General features: G+C 38.5%; 1 protein-coding gene across 1 annotated transcript in view; it reads right to left on the minus strand.

Annotated features, from left to right (window-relative positions):
• Positions 1 to 16,214, minus strand: part of BLACAT1 (BLACAT1 overlapping LEMD1 locus) — a 91,522-nt gene extending 75,308 nt beyond the window's left edge. The window contains exons 1-3 of the mRNA XM_087720811.1: positions 16,141 to 16,214; positions 15,870 to 15,984; positions 12,609 to 12,813 (exon numbers count right to left, since the gene is read on the minus strand). The gene's annotated coding sequence lies outside the window, so the exon portion shown is untranslated. The remainder of the gene's footprint in view (positions 1 to 12,608; positions 12,814 to 15,869; positions 15,985 to 16,140) is intronic.
• Between the last annotated feature and the right edge of the window lie 461 nt (positions 16,215 to 16,675).

The raw sequence follows: 16,675 nt of genomic DNA on the forward strand, positions 1-16,675 counted from the left end.
ATAAATGTTTCCAATTCTTTGCTTGATCTTTTGACAATCATTTGAAAGAGTTTAACAAGGCTATTAACCTGGCTCACACAGACAACAGCAGCTCATGTGAATGCTGTTTGATGTTAGTATGATTGGATGGAAATGTTACGACCTTGGCAATCTAGACTATTACTCAAAGTAACAGTAAAACCATATCTTCTGCCTTTCAAACCTTGTACCTCCTGAGCAGGATATAAATCACCTTCCTTTTGTTAATCTGAATGGATGAACAGTAATTTGCCTGTGCCTAGTACACAGAGAATATTTTGATTGTGAGATCATCCCTTCCAGTCCACATGATCTGCTTTTCAAGTGGGCAAAGGACTCACGCTAGAACAAAAACACCTTCATGCCTGTTGTTCCCAGTCTTATAACTAAAAATAAATTAGCAATCATCCAAAGGGATAAGCATTCCTTCAAAACACCCAAGTCTCAAGATGCAATGCCCAAGCCAGAAAGTCTGAACTTCAGTTGTTCTTGTCAGAAATGATTTTTTTTCTAATTAGACAACAAGGATTGGAATATTAATTTGTCTAGTTTCTCAGATGATGGACAAGCATGGCCTCCTTTTGGAAAAAAAAATCAGAATGAGTTTTATGTTTCGAAGAAGTAGGCACTTGACCTTTAATGTTCAGGTCAAGATAAGTTTGCCCACAAACCTGCTTGTCTTCAAGGTGCAGAGGGATTCTTGTTGGCATTTGCTGCTATGACCTTCAGGATACATTATTGGCCACTCTTTCATCTTGCTTTTATGCATAATGAAATTGCTTGTTTGTGTCATGTCAGCTCATCTCAAAAAGCCCCCAGGGACAGGTTAATCTACTGAAAAGGATCACACACTTTCAAGAGACTGAAGGGACTAGTTGCCTGAAGCACAGCTGAGAGATGTGGGTCTTCTCTGCCCATTGTTCTCATTTCAGGCCATTAAAATATTGGTTAGAATCATGGTAAGGTAAACGTTGTTTAAACCATGGTTTGTTGAACAAATCATAAGTTATTACTTAACACAACATGTGAGCCAGTGAGTGATAGGATGAGAAGAGGCAACTAGGCAACTGGCTACTATGAGTGAGTAACCACTTCAAGTAATCAACTAAGCCCCAGATTCATTGGCTGGGAATTCTGAAAGAGACCTAAAGCTTATCCTTTAGGGATAAGGCAAGTTCTCATCTACTGTGGCATTTGCCACACAGATGCAAGGCAGGCAAACTCCTCTCAACTCAGACCTAGTTTTAGTCTAAAGTTCTAAGAGAAAAAGTGTGGGATCAATGCAATAAATCAAAGAAGAGAGAAAAATGTAAACATTTTTATCAGAAGGAGATGATGAAAAGTGTTCTATGCATTGAGGCTATAATTACCTACTCAGTTCTTCCTTGGAAGTATTTCTTCACTCTTTGCTATTAGAAGCAGGTAATCAGTGTTGGGAAAAATAAATTACAGTACTCTTTGGATCTGGGGATCCAACAATTGCAAAGGAATGAAACAAAAGAAGGGATCCAGTAAAATATATAAACATAAATAGAAGAATTATAGCAGTGGTTTTTTACCAATAAGGAGAATCCTTTTAAGGGATCAATTGCACAGTTTCCTTAAATTATGAAGAGAAAATAAAAGTAGTTGTAAAAAAAATTAAATCCAGTGCAATTATTTATTTATAAACATTTATTTATATCTTTACCAAGTAAAGATCCCTGAATCAGATTTTCCTTTTGAGTCAGTGTATTTGGACTTCCTTTCTCTTTGAAGGCAAAAACATCATTCTGGAGTTGAAGGACAATAATCTCAGTTTACTCTTTTTTTGCACCCTGGTGCAAAATTCTTCCTTAATTTCTCCTGGAGGGAAAATATTTGGGCCTATCTGTCAAACCTTATGATTGAGACAAAATGTATATTGATGTATCTGAGCTTGTCTTCACAAGAGTCTGGAGGTGTTCAATTTGAAATCTGCCTTTCCCAACATGCCCTACTAGCAACATTTTTTCTCCTTCTCTTCCTCTTATGCAGCAACCTGATAGAGTCTTTTCAATTGATTTGCAAATGATTTTTGAAATTAGGCCAAGGGCTTCATTGGCCTGAAAGCCGATGATCTAGAAAGCTGGTGCTACATGACATACTGATCCATAACTTTAAGTTAACTAAACGCAACTGCAGTGATATGTTAGTTAGCCATATTATGACAGCATGATGGACTCATAGACATGCTAAGAAAATGTATGGATTTCCACAACAAACAGAATCACAAATTGGTTGGACTGTTTTTAGTTTATTTTTCATGTTCTTCAAACCTCCGTAATACTAATCCTAGCTATCAATGGCTACTACTGAATCTTCATGGGTGTATAATAGCTCCAAAATCACAGGCAGCTATCTTAAAAAATACTTCAGAGTTGTTCATTCTTCTTTCCACGTTTATGAGCTGCTTGAACTCATCCTGTTGGTCCCTGTGGGACACCTAAAGTTGGGTTTTCAATTGATTTAGCAGTACCCTTCTTACCTTCGTATTCCCAATGCAATGCTCAAGTAACTTGTTGTATATTTCCCCTTTTGCAAACTGCCATAAACTAATACAACTAAAAACCCTTTCTCTAGAGAGCATCTCTTCCCATCTTTGACACTTACTGCAGAAAGTGATCCATATTAATTTGCCCTACTGGACATCTGTACTGGTTTCTGTTCGAAGTATCCATTTGTCATGTAGATCTGGCCTTTTTTAAGGGCAGATTTATTTAGGAGAATTCTCACATCCAATTTCCTCTGGCAATGGCTCTATTAGGCCATGTGTGACAGAGATAGAGGCTCCTGTCTTCTGCTACCGCTGATGGAATTTGATTCCACAGCACCAAATTCACAAGCTGCAAACACATTCTCTCTCTTGATTAATGTGAGTAATTTCTGCTTGAAAGAAGGCTGAAATGAACGGACGGGGAGGAAGCAAATGGCAAGGCCTCCCCCTCCTTTTGCCCATCACTCTCCACTGATTGCAATTCACTACCTTTGGAATGAGTTCAGAGATAAACAAAAACTTTGGATTGGTTTCAAAAGTAGCAGAAGGTGTGGGAAAGCAGGAAATTTCTAATAGGGAGAAACAGTTGAATTGTTTGAAAAGACAGTTGGCAACAAACTTGCAGACTTGAATGGGGCTTAAACACTTAATCAATGCTGAGTATCCCCTTGTCATTCTAAGATACTCACCCCGTAACATCAAATCTCCATGCAGCTCAGGAGTAATTATGCTTTTGGGGCCCAGATGAAATTTCATCATACCCTTTAGTCTACATCTAACCCTGTGTTGTTTGGCTGGTTCTGTGATCCAGTTGATTGAAAAATTGGAAATGGAACATACTCACCAGACATCCCACTATAAGAAACTTGGTGACAAACTACATGTAGAAAGAGACTTCCTTTCCATTGACAGGCTGACAAAAGCAAGAAGGCAGTTGTGCTAACAGAAATTCTTCCCTAGAAGACCAATCAGTCTAACATCAATACCCAGGAAGATACTGGAAAAAATAATTAAAAAAAACAGATGAAACTAAGCTGGCAAGAATTGCCAACACCTGAGAAGACAAGCTCAGGATCAGAGGTGGGTTGATACCAGTTTGACCCGGTTCGGCCAAACAATAGTGGCATTTTGGCCTGGGTCGCAGAACCAGCAGCAACCAAGGCTGGCCACACCCTCGAACCAGTTCCCCGGTCGCTGCTGCCATTGCCAGCATGCTGTTTAGTAGTGCGCGCTTGTGCGCAGTTCACTGTAAATTGTTCTGCGCATGCTTCACTACAGCAAAGTGCGCACAAAACAAACCGGTAGTAAAACCGGGAGCAACCCACCTCTGCTCAGGATCCAAAAAGATCTTGACAAACGTGAACAACAGGTCCTATTCAACAACATAGAATTTAATATGGAGAAAAGCAAAGTTTTACACTTAGGCAGGAAAAACCAAATGTACAGATACAGATTAGGCAAAATCTGGCTCAAAAACAGTAACTGTGAGAGGGACCTTGGAGTCCAAGTGGACAATCACTTAAATATGAGCCAGCGGTATGCAGCAGCAGCCAAAAAAGCAAATACAATCATTGGTTGTATAAACAGAGGCATATAATCAAAATCATGTGGAGTATTAGTACCGATACCACTTTATAAATCCTTAGTAAGATCACACCTGGAATACTGCATCCAGTTTTGGTCACTACATTACAAAAAAAATGTTGAGACTTTGGGAAAAAGTGCAAAGAAGAGCAACTATGGTAAGATAATTAAGGGCCTGGAAACAAAAACATATAAAGAACGGAAGGAATTGGGTATAGCCAGTCTTAAGAAAATAAGGACTAGGGGTGACATGATAGCAATATTCCAGTATTTGAGGGGCTGCCACAAAGAAGAGGGAGTTATTTCAACTTATCAACTTATTTTCCAAAGTACTAGAGGGCAAGACAAGAAACAATGGATGGAAACTAATCAAGGAGAGAGGCAAGCTAGAATTAAGGAGAAACTTCACAACAGTGCGGACAATTAACCAGTGGAACAGCTTGCCTTTGGAAGTTGTAGGGGCTTCATCACTGGAGGTTTTTAAGAAAAGACTGGACAGTTGCTTGTCTGAAATGGTATAGGGTCTCCTGTTTGAACAGGGGATTAGACTAGAAGACCTCCAAGGCTCCTTCCAGCTCTACGCTGATTGATGTGTACTCTGGATGAAGCACAAGAATACCACCCCGTAGAACTCACTACAGCAAGCAAAACCACTACAACTTCACTGCAGAAAAGTATAAGCAACTAAAATTGGTATTAGCACTCCAAGCCAAAGAAGTAATTGGGCACTCCCAAACTTTCTAGTTGTTTTCCCTGAGTTGTGTTTCCCCTGTTAATAGCATACCAACTGCCCAATTCCCAAACTTATCCTCCCAAATAAGTTGCTTTAGCTTCAGACTTAGTTGGCATTCAAATATTGGTTCAGAAATGAACAGCTAGTGACGATGTGAAGGAACTTTTATTCCAGCAGCCTTCTAGACTGGAAAGTGGTTTATCTCTTCAGAATAAGGAAGCCCTCAGGCTCAGCTCTTCTGTTTTCCATACTCATAGTATATTCATATCTTGCTGAAACAAAGCTACACATTTCTGTCTCTGCACCCTCAGGAAAAGGCACCGATATTTTTCTGAGTTCCTGAAGCTATTGACACACATACATCATATTTAGAAGTTCAGTCTAGGCTAGTTCACCCATAATCCCATGGTGATTTATATCCCACTTTTTCATTCAAGAGCTCAAGGCAGCATTTCTAGCACTCTCTCTTTCTCTCTTTTCATTTTTCCCCACAACAACAAAAAAAAGCCTATGAGATAGGTTGGATGGAGAAAAATGGCCAGCCCAAAGCCAGCCGCTGTGATTCCATGGCTGAGGGTAGACTTGAATCGTCATCTGCCCAGAGACATTACAATACCTGAACCACTACATCACCAGCAATGATTAATACATAAACAGATTGCCTTCATGTTATTGGTAGGTTGCAAGCAAAAATTGCATTTAATACAAATGTGTGACTGTGCAACGAGAGTCGTGTATAAGACCAGGATATTCAATGCAAAAGCATTAAAATTCAGACTTTGATATCAATATATTGCAGAGAACATTAATGAATTCTGACTAAAACTCTGGATACCTTATCCCAGAATAGACCATAAAAGGCCAGGGTGGAATAGTGGTCTGATATAGGCTGATCTGATATAGACCAGTTTCTAATGCAAATCAAGTCCAAATGGCAAAAATGAAGGAGAGTTGGAGTGGAAATTCAAACACCCCACGGCACCCACAGTGGCTAAGCACATATTGGTTTGCTTAGGCCTGTCACTTTATTTTCTCAAAATTTAACAGCAAATGATTTAGGCTTTAAGAATTCTGAGTGGAAAATAAGTCCCAAAGTGAAGGCTGTTACAGAGTATATCTCTGCACATCTTTTAATTCCTGACTTGGCAGGCAAATAATAAACTTGAGAGAACATTCCCAATCAATCTTAGAAGTCATAGTATGATTAAGGAAGTTATTTAGCATGAAATGCCTAAGCAGGTTACGATTGCTAAAAAAAGTGAATTTGTGTAATGGCATTAGGCAAATGATATAAATCGTATCATTTGTGCCACATGATATAAAATTATGTGAATGATGCACTTTACATCCTTGCATAAATGTTATTATACAAATGATGGACATATAACAGTATATAATGTGAAACCAAGTACATCATCGAACTGTTTTAAATACCATGTCTGTTATAGAGGGGAAATGGAAATGGGTTCATTGCATTCAATGTCTACTAAATGGAGGGCCATTAAATAGAGGTTTCATTGTTATTATCACAGTCTACACCTAGAGTACCTGTATGACAAATATCTGAATGATCAGTGCATTGTAGCAAAGAGTTTGCAGTTCGGTGTAACAGATGTATCAAAATAAGCATTTGTTCTCCCTCCCCACCCACCAAATAATAAGCTATATTACAGCTACCAGAAATGTGCTGCAACAACCCACATGAACATCAGATGGCAGCAAAGAATTATGGATACCTGACACCTTATTGCCATCTAGTGGTTATTTGGAATTTTCAAGCCCAAATTAAGCAATCCTAATTTCACACAATGAATTGAAGCCATATAATGAGTTAAAATTAGCTTACTGTGATTCATGAACTTATTAATTTCAGACTTTTAATTTTACTTTTGCTTTTAAAATCAATTTTGCAATGTTCCAAAGAAAATTCCTAATGTCAGCAAACCCATGTATGTCTATTTAATAACATTCCAAGATACTTTGAATTTCCCATAGGAATTTATTCATACTTGCACAATCTGGTAAAGAGTAACATCATCAATGAATTCTTCAAGATAATCATACTTTTGGCTGTCACTTTGTTTTCATTATTGTCACATAATTTCCCTTGAGGATTCTTATGCTACAACAGGCAGAAATTCAGCAGCTAAAACATTTTTATGTCAGAAATTCTTAAACTTGTTAAACACTTCCTTCTTATATACAGAACTCCTTGTGGAAAAAAGGCAGTCATATCTACTTTGAGTGCTGTATTTTTGGAGTATAAGACGCACCGGAGTATAAGATGCACCAAGGTTTTGAGGAGGCATTTCTTTTTTAAAAAGTAGGTAGGTAGATAGAGGGAGAAAGAGGGGGAGAAAGACAGTAGGTAGGTAGGGAGAGAGAGAAGTTAGGTAGATAGATAAAGGGATAGAGAGAGAGAGAGAAATAGAGAGAGAAATAGAGAAATACAGTAGATAGGTAGGGAGAAAGAGAGGGTGTAGATAGATAGGTAGAGGGATAGAGAGAGAGAAATAGAAAGAGAGAGAGAGAGAGAAATACAGTAGGTAGATAGGGAGAGCGAGAGAGTAGGTACATACGTAGGTAAGTAGATGTTTCCAGGTGTATTTATTCATGTGCTGGAGAAGGAAATGGCTGACAATCTGCAGCACCTAAGACTTGTTTCTGCTGGCACAGCACTTTATTAATGTAATTCTCATCGATCACTCTAACTAAAGAGCTTTCTGAAAGGAAAAAAAAGTTTTTGCACTCTGCAAACCTCCCCAAAACAGCCCATTTTTCGCGAAAACAGGCCCGTTTTTAAAAAAAGGCATGAATAGCCTTGGGGAGGGGGGCTTGCAGAGTGCTCTGGGGGGGGGGCAAAAATGAGCAAAAAATGGCTCATTTTTTATGAAAATGGGCCCTTTTTTGTCAAAAAAATTGCATGCATCGCCTTATGGAGGCTTATAGAGTGCTGCTATGGGCTGGGGGGGGGTCATTTCTCATTTTTGCTCATTTCTGCCTTCCCCAGCCCCTAGGAGCTCTCTGAAAGCCTCTATAAGGGTATGCACGGCCATTTTTGTGAAGGGGCAAAAAATGCTGTATTTGATGTGTAAGATGCACCCAGATTTTCAGCCTCTTTTTTGAGGAAAAAAGTGCGTCTTACACTCTGAAAAATACGGTAGCTATTGACTAATTGGTGAATTCCTTAATGTATAAAACCTTAAGATGTTTCACTTATGTATGTTGTAGCTAAGATTGGTGAGGAAAATAGCATGACTAGCATTTTGTAACTGCTATTTTTATTTATTTATTTTATTTATTTTGTCGTGTGTGTGTGTGTGTGTGATAACAGATAAAAGTATAAACATGATTTTGAATACATGAAAAGGATTCGAATAAAAAGGGACATTAGGAGAGGGACGGTAGGCACGCTGGTGCACTTATGCACGCCCCTTAAAGACTTCTTAGGAATGGGGTGAGGTCAACAGTAGCCAGTCTAAGGATAAAATTTTGGGAGTTTGGGAAGGAAACCACAAAGTCAGGTAGTGCATTCACCACTCTGTTGCTGCAGTCACATTTTCTGCAATCGAGTTTGGAGAGATTTACCTTAAGTTTGTATCTGTTGTTTGCTCGTGTATTGTTGTGGTTGAATCTAACATCATTTGAATTATTTAGCTTTGTTTTTCCTGTCTTCAAACTGAACGTTGGCTTGCTGAAAGCAGTTGCTTGTTGTATTCACATGATCCACTGGATCACAATCTAGCCAATCACTTTTTTCTTTATTATTTTACATTATCCACATGCTTATTTGATTGACTCGAGGTGACATACAATATTAAAACACTTTCACCAACACGTTATATGAAGTTAGCAATAATGGCCTGGATCGCAACTATAATTGTCATAACCATATCACTATGGTTTATGGATGGCATGGTATATGACTTTAGCTAGTTGTAGTTTATTCAACAGATCATAGCTTTGCATGGTTTATGACACAGTTTATACATTTTGTTTGGGTTTGGCTGACTGAATTAAATGAACCCAGCTAATATCCACAGACAAGTACAAATATTTTTTTTCACAGAGCATAATTAAACTTTGGAATTTGCTACTATGAGCTGTGGTGCAACTATCAGCTTGGGTAACTCTTAAAAAGGGTTGGACCAGTGATGGGTTGCAAAAAGTTTTAGAACCTTTTCTGTAGGTGTGACCTGCTTTGTGGGAGTGGCTTGCCGGCCATGTGACTGGGCAGGCATGGCCAACTTGTAAAATGTGGTGAAACTCACTTAATAACTCTCTTGTTAGCAACCAAAATGTTGGCTCAGAAACTCTGGCATTGAAGTGTGCAAGTCTTAAAGCTGTCATGTTACAAGACCTTTCCACCACTAACCCTTTAGAAAAAAAACCCAGGGGTGTTCAAACTTGACAGCTTTAAGACTTGTGGACTTCAATTCCCAGAATTCCTCCTCCAATCATGTTGGCTCAGGAACTTTGGCATTTGAAGCATGCAAGTCTTAAAGCTGTCAAGTTACAAGACCCTTGCACCTCTAATCCTTTACAAAAAAAACCAGGGGTGTTCAAACTTGACAGCTTTAAGAGTTGTGGACTTCAACTCCTAGAATTCCTCCTCTGCTCTTCATCTTGATAATGTGCGGACGGGTGGGGGGAGGGAGCTGGAACTGGTTGTAAACGGCACTGTAGATTTGTGGAACCTCTTTTATAGAAGAGGTTAGAACTGGCAGGACCCACCCCTGGGTTGGACCAATATATGGAAGTCATGGAGATCAATGGTTGTTAACTTTGATGACAGTGTGACTGCATCTGAAGGCCATCCACTAGTGGGTTTCCTTGTGCATTTGTGCATTTTCTTGGTCACTGTGAGAACAGACTGAGGGACTAGATTGTCTGATCCAGCATTGCTTATATTCTTAAACCATAAACCAAGATTAAAGCAAATGATGTCTCAATGTGATATAAGAGGCTTATCCAAGAGTTCATATCTAAATAAACCATGCCATGATACAATCCATGAACCCATGTAATCCATATTCAAAAGTGCTAATTTACTCTTTATAAACAGCTTCAAGAAATAGGAGTTGAATTAGAAGAATGTATTGATCTCAAATCAAATAAACAAAATTACCTATTTGTTGTAATACTTTTATAAAACTGTTTTAGGTTGTTGTTCAGTTTTCTTCAATCAGTTCTGCTTCAGAATGAACTACTGTAATTACTTCCTCAAAATTCCAATCAAACTTTGAAGAAATAAAAGGGAGTATTGTTGGAAGGGTGGGGAAAATAAGAGTCTGCTTGTAGACTAAAATCACACTGCTATTTATAGCTAGACTAGATAGCTAGAATTATCATTAGGCTGAGAACTGAATCTTTCCTCAGGAAAAGATTTGATGAGCTGACAAATAAATGCTAAAGAGAAATGCATGGTAAAATATCTATCCAAAGGACACTGCATGAGGAATTCCATTAGAGCTATTATTTCCATTGCTAAACACTAGGAAAGCAAGCAAAATCCTAACACTGTAATTATTTTGAAATTCAGACTACAATCTTAAATATACCAGAACAATTGAACTATTCTAAGAGTTGACTTCCTAATTGGTGCTTCCCCTGCTTTATGTTTCTGTGATTGTATAGGTCCCTGGACCTTAATATCAGAAGTTTCTGTTATGTGCACTGAGGAAGACAAATATGGTTCAAGAAACTATTTCCAAGATTTTGCTCCAAGATCAATATGGGAATCAGTAAATATTGTGTTTCCATCATGTAAAATGGTGACATGAGGTATTGGTTTCTTCATATTTCACAAATAGATGCCCTTTAGCTAAGTGGGACTACAACTCCCATTATCTTCAGGCAGCATGGCCAATTGCTATACAGAATAGACTAATCCAGAGTTGTACTTCAGAATACCTAGATTGCACAAAATTGTGGTATGCATTTTTTGTTTACAGGTGTTAGCAATGGCTGAAAGCATCTGCATGAAGCCTATAAGGAATTGTTGGCACCACTAACAATCAAGAATAATTAGACTTTGCCTGTTCATTTCTTATCTTGACATACTACCAGAAGCTCTCCATAAATTGATAAAAGATAAAGTCAGAGCAACATCTTCTCCCAAAGCAGCAGTGGCTTTTCCCATTCTCTCTTTATTTTAAGAAGATAATTTTTTAAAAGGCAGCAGTAGCAGAGAGCTACATGGCTGCATGGCAAAATGTGAGCAGCAAGCGATTTTAAAAAAAAGGAAAAAAGGAAAGATAGCCAGCACACACACAAGAAACAGGATTCTGTTTACACAAGAGGCCAGATTCTATTTTCTGATGTCAAGCTGTCCTTTAATTAAAGAATGATTAATGAGGAAAATTTCCTCTCATGGCATCCCAGAGCTTCTCTGGTGGTGTCACTACCTTAAACACCATGCTCCCTTCTTGTCACATGTCAGAAGAAAAATTCCTCTTGCTACAGAGACTGATTGGTGTTGGGAAGCAGCAGGCTGCTAGCCAAAGGCATTTTCCTGCTTCTGGCAGAGCAGAAAATCCCAGGAAGTTAGCACATCAAGCAGAAAATGAACCCCGTTTTCTGGCTGTAACGTAACTACACAATATAAAGGATTAATTGTGCTTTTTCCATCCATAACTTTAGGTAATTGACTGCAAATCATATTCCTGAATATTTATTCAGGAAGTGAAATAGATATTTAGCATTAAAATTAAAATTAAGAATTGTGAACTGCTTAAAGTCTATACAAAATTTGAAATAACAATCTTCAGTATTAATTAGAAGAGACTGAGACATCTATATAATTCAATTGGTAATTTACAGCTTATCAATGTATTCATATCAATTCAAATCATAATGAGATTTAAATAGATTGCTGTTAAAAACCAGAAAATTTAATATTTTTGGTCATAGTTTAAAGTATGCTTATTAAACATTTATATTAAACATTTGACTGGATCTGCATTTCCAGTATATTCTGTACTATTGTTTGACTAGTTAAAGATATAATTTATCAGAAGTTATAATTGTTCACAGCAGCTTGCTTACTTATGGGTTTAATGTAGAAACTGGGATGTATCTATGATGGTTGCAGTGTCCCAGGTTCATATGATTACCATTCATAACATTCCCAGCCAGCTGGCAACAAGCAAAGTCAATGGTGGAAGCCACATGATTCATTTAAAAACTGCAGTGATTCACTTAACAACTGTGGAAAAAAGGTTGTAAAATGGGGCAAAACTCACTTAACAAATGCTTTGCTTAGCAATGGAAAGTTTGGACTCAGTTGTGGTCATAAGTCAAGGACTTCCCATATATGCATTTCAATAATGCTAATCTTTTCAATCCTGGCTCAGCAAAAAGTCAGTTAAGAATTACCAGAAATATCATACTAATCATTTATCCCTGATCAAACAATCCAACTTTATATTCCTTCTTTTTTTCACTTCACAATCTTGACCTTTAAATAATTTCAGTGTCATCTTTCATTATTCTTCTACTTTGTAAATCCCATTAAGAGGTATCCATCCAGGATTTTTTATTACAAAAGACATGAGTTTGGAGTGGAGAGGCTATGATGTTCACTGTTAAGTGCACAAACTATCTCCAGCTGACAGCCTCTCCTTCTGGACCCATTGACAGCCAGCATAGACAGGTTTTAAGGCTTTTCCTGAAAGCTAAAAGAGAGCTAAAAGCTAATATTCATAATGTGGTTAAATTGAACATTTCTATATGTGATTGGAATGTGAATTCAGTTACCTTAGTGTCCTTCTTAAAGGCACTGCCAATGCTGAGAGCTCCTGGTGCTTAGACACATGAGAGGCTGCTGTCTTACTATCTCCAAGTAAGGAGCACTTGTGGGTGATCTCCCATTCTCTCTTTCTCAAGAGAGCTTTGAAGGATCAAGCTACTCACCAGTCTTTCATTCTTCACAGCAGCTGTTGTTATTGCACATTCACAGTAACTGTAAGCAGTAAATCAGCAGAAGCTTAGTATCTTCACCAAAATCAAATGAGGAAAAAAAAAATCAACTGAACTTCATCGCTGAGTTTGGATTTAACTTTCCACCACATTGGGAGTGTTTACCATATTTCTACCACGGATTTCTTTAGCCAGTGCTATAAGATTTCTGACAACAGCTGTTTCCAGGTCTTTTGATTTAAGGACAACAGTGCATTCCTTTTTCCCATCTCTGTCTCCCTCACTCTTTATCTCATCATCCTAGCTCTAAGGCTTTGTACCTGGCTTATCCACACATTTCTGTTTTTCCTTCCAAGGATGATTCTATATCCCACTTTTCAATTGTTTTTCTTTACTTCTATATTCCATATTTCTTTACTTCTATATTCCATATTTCTTATAGCAATAGCACTTAGACTTATATACCACTTTGCAGTGCTTTATAGCCCTCTCTGAGCAGTTTACAGAGTCAGCATATTGTCCCCAACAATTTGGGTCCTTATTTTACCCACCTCGGAAGGATGGGAGGCTGAGTCAACCTTGAGCCTGGTGAGATTCGAACTGCCAAATTGCAGGCAACCGGCAGTCAGCAGAAGTAGCCTGCAGTACTGCACTCTAACAGCTGTGCCACCACGGTTGTAGTATATAATATACTGTATTAGTCCAAGCCTATCTGCATTCTTTTTCTTTTCACCCATTTTTCTTATTGGATTATCTAAGGGACTTCTTGGCCTACTTATTTTTATTCTCAGTTTAGAGACACTGTTATCAATAAAGACAAGATATGTTTCTCTCTATTGCCTTGTCTTTCTCTTTTTTACTTACTTATATAGATTAAGCCAAACCCAGGGTGGCTGGAAAACAGAGAGTGGGGAAAAGGAGAGAACTGTTCCTTTATTGCTGATTCTCTGAGAAGACTTGTTCTTCATCCACCCCCACACTCTCCCTTCCATGAGAGAAAGAGAGTCTTTGGACTACCTAGAGAACTGAAAGCCCTACTTTCCACCCAAAAGTTAGCAAAAGAAGCGGAAGAACCCCAATTCAAGGGAAATGGTCCTTAATCAGGGATCCAAAAGGAGGCAAGCCCAGGGCTGCCTCTGGTGACCAAGAGCAGCAGGACCAGAAAGTCATTTCTGAATAATTCTCAGCAGACTGTCCACTTTCAAAGGCTTGCTCCGGTAGGAGTAGAAAAAACTCCACTTTTGAATCAGAGTGAGGAAAGATAGGTGGGGGCTGCCTTTATGGAGAACCAGGGATAGACTGAGAACAGCAACTAAACTATCAGGATAGATTTAGTTAGACATTTGTTAATTTACATGCTTGCTTGAATTTACGTAATGTTGTTCAGCAAGCAGGACATGTGGATGAATGCATAAACACATATATAGAAAGTAGAGGTGGGTTCCTACCAGTTCGGACCAGTTCGGTCAAACTGGTAGTAAGTTGGCAGCCTGGGTCATTGGAACCAGCAGCAACCTAACCCTGCTATGCCCCAGAACTGTTTCTCTCGGTGCTGCTGTAGGTGCCGCCATCTTGTTGCAATTTTTGTTGCACTGTGCATGCGCACACAGCATGCATCAAGCACGCACAGCACGCATCAAGCACGCGGTTGCATCAAGCACGCGGGCGCATGGCGTGTCCCTGAGCGAACCAGTCGTAGCGGCAACCAGAACCACCATTGATAGAAAGTGCATCTAAATGAATATTCAAGTATGGATAATTTCTAACTGCCCATTGCATTCCAAGAGATACTTGCATATTTGAATATATCTTTGCATGCGTGTGTGTGGACATGTGTACATATGTACTTCTTTGGTTATTCATGTGGGATAATTCTTTGCATGTCTAGTCTGAAAACAGCTGCACTGAATTCAGTAGGTGAGCACCTAAAGCAAGAGTTGAGAGTTCAGTTTTAGGCCTTTGCCTAATTGTGCTGGTTTCTATGTTCACTCATTGACTTTCTCTCTCTTCCAGATAGTTTGTGCAAGAATTTCCGTATGCAAACACTGACTTATATAATTGATACGAAGACTATTTTAAAGAATTCCCTACCACGGCAGCATGATAACATCTTCATCAAATGTCAAACTACCATAATCTCTTTAGTAGAAAAATCAACTTGTCACATGGTACTGCTGAAATCCTGAGCTGAGACAATGGACAGATTAAATTAAAAACACATCTCAAAGTGTGGTGTATGTGTGTGTGTTACAAATCACCTGTATGATTTGAATGCTCATTTTTCAACTCTTGGGAAGCATACTTTTTCTCTGAATAAATTGCATGATCACTGTGTAATTGTATAAAGAATAACTTCATTTAGCAAAGTGTCTTCATCTAACAGAGAAGCAGGATCCAGAGGAACATCAATATTACTTTTTTATATATGACAACAACAATCTTCCTCTGCAAACAGGATATGGTAATTAGCAATGATATCTTCCATGCCTCAGTGTCTCATTTACTACATTGCTGAACCTTATCACTTTGCCTGGATTTTTATAATTTCAAATAATTGGCATATGCACCTCCTTATATTAATATTCCTTCTCCATTGTAAAGCTATGTACTGTATGCTGGAAAGAGAAGGGTATTTTGTTAAAGTCTACAGAATTACAATGAGAAATAACAATTGGAACAGAACATATCATCTCTCTCTCTCACTCTCTCTCTCTCTCCCTCCCTTCCTCCCTCCCCTCCTCTCTCCCTCTCTCTCTCTCTCTCTCTCTCTCACACACACACACACACACACCTCATAACAAATTCAATTTTGTGGTATTTGAAGCAGTTGCCTGACTGCTTATTAAACACAGGCCTTTGGGTTGAATTCATATTAAGCTGCATTTGCAAGCTCTCTTTTATTTTAGAAATTTAATGTCTCACCTTACTTCTAGATAAAAAAAGATGATGTATCCACAAGGAATGAAGCATATTTCTACGTGCCAATTTCTCTGCAGAATTTCTCTGCTAAGCATTCATTCAGAACATTGCCCCGTATTAAAATGCATGAGCATCCTTATAATTTTTATTGCATGCTGCACAATTGTCAGCTGAACTCACTATGTTATGCTGACCTATTTTCACTCCAAACCATAATCTCTACATGAGAAATCCACTCAGTTCCTTTCTGCCATGAAGCTTGGTGGCATCCACTCAACCTCTATGTCTACTTTCACTGAATAATAAAGATAAGAAGAAATGCAGATTCTGTGGAATATTGTTATGGAATGAAGGAACTGGAGAAATCATTTAAAGAAGGAATCAAAGTTGGAAAATGAAAATTGTTGTTTAGGATGTTTTCTGAATTTGGCTTAGGGAAGAAGCAACCTACCTCTTAGCTGGATCTCCCTGTCAGGGTCAAAGTCTATGACATGTGCCTGGCAGCAGTCTTCCATTCCATTCACACTGTGCACCTTAGTTTCTATCTGAGCAATGAAGTGGGAATTCAAAGCTGTGATTTAAGATTTTTGAGGAGGGGGGATGGACTAGCCAGTTGTGCCCTCATTGGCTCAGCTTTCCAGCCGCTAAGCTAATATGTAAGATTGCACGTGTCATTCCTTGCCTCTCTTCCCCCTTATTCCCATGCCACTGTCCTTCTTCAGAAGATATGAAGAAGAGAATTTAAAAGAATAACTTACTGCTTGGGAATATGTATGCATATCAGTATGTAGGGCTATAAATATATGTAAACGTATCAAGCTTGCCCCCAAGTGGCTATACTAAGAAATGGTATCAGAAATGTAGTAATGCTGATAAGGACCAGTACTATACCTATGTTAATTTATGGCACCAGAGTTTTAATTTTCTGGATTTGCTGCTTCTCATAGCATTGTAGCAGCTTTCATGCTGCTATCTATTAAGCCAAG

Source organism: Thamnophis sirtalis, unplaced genomic scaffold (genome assembly GCF_051295495.1).
Source record: "Thamnophis sirtalis isolate CommonGarterSnake01/CBP01778 unplaced genomic scaffold, rThaSir2_p1.2 scaffold_7, whole genome shotgun sequence".
Taxonomy (NCBI): domain Eukaryota; kingdom Metazoa; phylum Chordata; class Lepidosauria; order Squamata; family Natricidae; genus Thamnophis; species Thamnophis sirtalis.